Source organism: Cariama cristata, unplaced genomic scaffold (genome assembly GCF_000690535.1).
Source record: "Cariama cristata isolate BGI_N322 unplaced genomic scaffold, ASM69053v1 scaffold3811, whole genome shotgun sequence".
Lineage (NCBI taxonomy): Eukaryota > Metazoa > Chordata > Aves > Cariamiformes > Cariamidae > Cariama > Cariama cristata.
Genome location: NW_009598530.1, coordinates 3,252 through 8,727, shown reverse-complemented (window position 1 = coordinate 8,727; position 5,476 = coordinate 3,252).

Here is a 5,476-nt window from a genome sequence, read left to right as displayed (position 1 = left end):
CAGGAAGACACTGGTGAGCTCTTTCTGCCCACGCTCTTTATGCTGTTGCAGATCTCCATGTATCTAACACTACTGCCGCCTTGTACGCCGTACAGCACGCAACTGCTCACGGAGCTTTATACCATTATCCCAAGAACAACTTACGAAAGATTTCACAAGGGAGTCTACAATCCTTCCTGCAAACCCAGGTAAAATGTGAAAATTTAAGCCCCTGCAATTCTCCCACAAACACCTCACAGAGGACAGTGTCGTCTTCAAAATTTTTCTCAAAATGAAAAACTACGATTAAAAATTTCCAGGCAAGTTGTCTTTCACAAATTGCAGACCAACAGATGACACAGCATCCACCCCGAACCAGGGACCGGCAAGGAATACTTCACAGCTCAGTAACAGGAAGGTCCCGTTCTTCAAGAGCAATTCCCATCGCAGCATTTCACAACAAAGAACCTTTGCCAGATGAAATCTTAACCACCAGTTCCTCTTTTTGTCACTAAAGTGGCTAGAGCATCTGAGTCCACCCATTATGTATCCTGCAGTCTCTGTAACAGGAGAAAACATCTCCAGTTATGGCACTTTTTAAACTCCCAAGACTGGCAGGAAACGGTTTAGCTTCGCCCCGACGACCACCCAGCCCCAATATGATAAGGAGCTTCCAAAAGATCAAGATGGGAGAAGGAGCAGGTTCTCAAAGGCAGACAGGTGGGCTACAAGGCAAGCCAAGAACTGGTTAGATCATCATGCGCAAAGTTAGTAGCTAATGATTCAACGCCTACCCAGCAGCCAGTTATGGGTGGCATTCAGCAAAGCTTCATATGGTTTACTGTCTTCATCAATGGCTTGGATAACAGGACAGACCGCACCTTTAGCAAGACTGTGGATGACACCAAATGGGAGGTGACTGAGGGCAACTGATGCATTAAATGGCAGGGCTGCCTTTCAAAAGGATCTCAAAAAGTCGGAGAAATGGCTTGACACAAACCTCCTGAAGTTCAACAAAGAGAAACGCAGTATCTTAACACCTGGTCTGGAATATAATCCTATACATCAACAGAAGCTGGGGACCAACTGTCTAGGTGGCAACCTGACAGAAAGAACTTGGGGATCCTGATGGACAGGCTGAACAAGAGGCAGCAACGCATCCTTGCAGCGACAAACTGTTACCACGCAGGGGATCGCACGGGCAGGAGACCAGGGGAAAAGATCAGTCTCCTCTACTCTGCAATTTTGAGCCCACAATACCATGTCTGGCTTCAGTCCTCCATCTGAGCTATCAGCACGTATGTGAGAATCCCACGACGGGGTACTAAGACAGCCAGAGGGCTGCAGCATACAACACGTGAAGAAAGACTAAGATAACTGGGCTCGTTTAGTCTGCAGAAAAAAGGATTTAGGAGGAAATCTAACAGCTGTCTTCCGTTACAGCAGCAGTAGCTCAACAGCTACGTTAGACTGCTGAGTTACTACCCATCTTTCCCTTTTTGACATTACTTTTAAAGAAATACAACACTGAACACAGAAGCAACCATATTGGATTAGAGGCAAATACGTATAACCCCTCATTTTGTCCAAGACAGTGGTTAGTGGTTAAACCAAGTGGTTAGCAAAGAATTTTAAAAAGGGTATGCATACAACGGTACCTTCCTGTAACACTCTCGGCCCCTGCTAATTTGTGCTCAGGGATCTTCTGAGCCAGAAGTGAGTTCTTTTTTATATAATGACCTCTGATAGCTTGTTCTTCCATCCGTTTGTCCAACATTGTTGTAATTCCACAAACATCTAACATCCACAATGTTCTGTAGCCAAGAGCTCCACATTTTACTATTTCTCACAGTTACTTCTTTCGATGCCCTCAGCTCTTGTACTAGGAGAGACAATCAGCTCCCAATTTACATTTTTCACACATCTCAAATTTCGCAAACCTCTCTCATTCTTACTTCCCCATTCCCAACCATCCCCTTTGTCATATTTTTCAGGCTGAATACTGTCTCACATACATAACCCATTCCACCCTTTAAGTTTCTAGTTCTGTTATATGCTTTTTGAGATGGAAATATCAAAATTGCACACATACAGGTATTGAAATGGACTTAAATTCTCAGCTGGTTTCTTTACAACTTCTCTAGTAATTGCTTCTGTGATAACTACTGAGCGCTCAGCTGGCATTTCATATTTCTAGCACTACTCATTCTGGTATTGTAAGTCAGTTCAGAGTCCAGTAGACCAGGCTCCAACTCCACGAAATTCTTACGAGTACTTCAAATTAATTAAATTCATTCTCACATTCTCCTAATAACTGCTTCTACATAGGTAAGTTGAAGTAGAACAGACTAGATCCATTCATGCTTAAGTTATATTTAAATGTGAAACTATTCTTTAGGATGCCTTTTCAAATTCTTTAGAGAAGCTGGCAAAATTGAAGGACTTTGTATGTTTAAGACACCTATCTGCAGTACAGGAATATTTGAACATGGTGACTATAAAAGTTTAACTTTAGTTCTGTCACTAAAAGGGGACATTCAGAGAAGCTAACTGAAGCCTTGTAAGACTGGTCTGGCCAGGCTCCTTCTACAGGTAACGGGAAGCAGGTTCCTCCAAGAGTTCAGAGCAAGGACTTCTCCTTTCTCTGTACTGAATGAGGATGGAACCTAAGATTATTTGTTGAAAAATGCTAATCGTGTTAATTTTGACTTAAAAAAAGCTGTAGAAAACTGAATAGAAAAGATCCACTATTAAAAAAAAGTCTATTGAGCAGTATTGCACGTCATCGTTTACAGCACAACATGAATCTAGGACACCACAGAAGACAGGTCAACTAAGTCTATCACAGTATTTCTCCACAATGACCACTGTGCCTTCCTGCTCTCCGATAAAACACTCCCTACCTTTCCAGCCTTCGCTGCCATCTGCCAGCTTCCCGCTTCCCTCAGCCTTTCTCACCCCTTCCCCATTGCCATCCAGCCGCTCCACCGTAGTTCTCAGTCTCATCCCTCACCCTCTCAGCTCTTCCTTTCCACGAGGAGTTCTTCACCAGTCTCTGTAGCTTCTTGCCCAGTAAACAGAAGTCCTAGATGTTGTACTTCACTTAAGCTCAAGTTATGGATACCAATGCAATAGCAACTATACAAATATTGTTAAAAATAACGTAACTAAAGACTCAGAAAGGGGTTCTACTGAGCCAGCTAACATTATGGTGAGCTGCTAGCAAGGACCAATTATGGGACAGGAGAGTGTACTAGGTCCAAACCACTGATCACCATGATATTCAGAAGAGTCAAAAGATCAGGGTTTCTAAAGGTCACTAGGCTGGGCAATCCAAAGCAAAAACCTTTTCCATGTTTCCATTACTTTGAGTACAGCAGCGATTTACCTGCTTTCTTTCATAATGTTCTGGACTTGAACTAATCAATTACCTCTGCCAGAACATATTTCTGCCAAGTTTCTTCTAGATTTTATATCATACAGTATACAATATGACAGAGTTGAGCTGAAGGGTTTATCTCATAAGCATATATATTTTCCCTGGAGGTGTTCAAAAAACGTTTAGACGTGGCGCTTCAAGACATGGTTTAGTGGGTTTAGTAGGCATGGTGGCATCGGGTATACGGTTGGACTTGATGATCTTTGAGGTCTCTTCCGACCATAATGATTCTATGAGTCTATATTAAAAGCTGTCTTGACCAATGCTGGACCACAATCAGCACTGAGGTTGAAAATCAGTATCTTCCCTGAGGATTCTTCCTATCAATGAGAAATACCTTAACCATCTGTGAGATGGAATAGGGCAGAAAGTCAAAGTTCAAGTCCCTGACGCGGAGCGCAGTATTTCCTCTTCGGACCAGTAAGAAGCATTCCAAGATACATCTTCCTGCAGAAGACCTTTAACAAAGTCCATTTGCAGAGGGCTAGGAAATCTCTGATTACCTGACATTAAAGCATTCTGCAACCTTTAACACAGTGCTACTGTTCAACGATAGCCATGAATCCATCAGTCCAGATATGAATGATTTGTCAATAAAATGAAAAATGTTGTGCTATCTTGCCTGGCAACATAACATCTGCCTGCATTGCTGTCTGTTGTTACTTCGGGATCCCTGCAATAAACACAGTAATGCCACCACCCCTTTAAAGGCATGCGAAAAGAAGAGATCTCTATTTTTACTCTATTTCAACTTCTGCAGAAGATAATCCAGTTGTGCTTCCACAAAGCCTGGAAATATCAATTAACGGCATCTTGACAGTCTGGCAAGATGCATGGCAAGTAAGAAGGGATATCTGACGTACTCTGCTTAAGCTAGCAGACAAGTGGGGCACACAGCGGTCTAGGATCTTCAGTGGTATAAAACACTGAACGCAAATCTAACAGCTCTCCTATTTTGTTTTTTCAAGTGCTTAAAGCACTTCACGAATGACCTTAAGATCACAAAAATCAATGGAATGATCTCTCTGAGAAACATTTTACCCAGACTAGCATTGTCATCTAAGTATACTCAAAGACAAGGTGGGCTGTAGCAGATCACTAGAAATTTGACAATACTCCCCATGTGATGAGAAAATAAAGAAGAAAATTCTTTATTAATAGCAACAGCCTTCATTATTACTACTTTTTTGTCTCATAATTGAACAAATTGAACAAGGAGATGAAGAAACTCGCCCCAATTTTGAGGAAAGAAGGAGACAACTTGAGCAGTATTACCACAGTGAGCTTGAAATAGTTAAAACTGCTGATGATGTCTTCAAATAATTCAAGCCTAGAGTCGGATGGCAGAGTATCCCAACAGTTTCTTCTTAGAGATTATAAGAAATGTACACTCCCTCTACGGCATGCAAGCTGCAAAAGAAAATCTTGTCTTCTTGTTTTGCCTCCTGCATCACATGGAAAGGAACGAAAAAGAAAGAGAACTGGATATCCCTTGATAGATTTCCAAAGCTCCATAATTCAAAGTGAGCCAGCTGAAGACAAACAGGACTTCCCAAAAGGGAACACCGACAGACAGACAATGGTGTTGAACTTGCTGGCACAGGTGAGGCTCCTGGGCTGAGATCTGTTTCCTTCTAAATTCTTCTGTTGGAGGAACAGCAGTTGAGGGCCTCTGGTGATAATGCAGAGCCTCTGTTTCCATACAGGAACTGGTATATATGTACAATGAACAGATCCTTCCCTGTATGGATTCAGAAGTCTGTCTATTGATTACTGTTAGGGCCTCTGTAGTAATTTAGAAGGCCTTAGCTACGAAGCGTGGTGCATTTTGGCGAACGAGGCTCTGAAGCTATTGCTATGTCAAATTAATCTAGAAAAACCTACAGCAACATTCAAGCTGGTCACTGTCCATCTGCCAGTACATTTTAGTTTCTTACTGTGTTCCTGGCCAAGCCTCTCTGGGAATTACAGCACTCCCCCAGTTCACAATGTTTTCTGATTTTATTTGTAAATAGAAGGAACCGATAAATCAAACATCTCTACAAACACTAAGGGAGT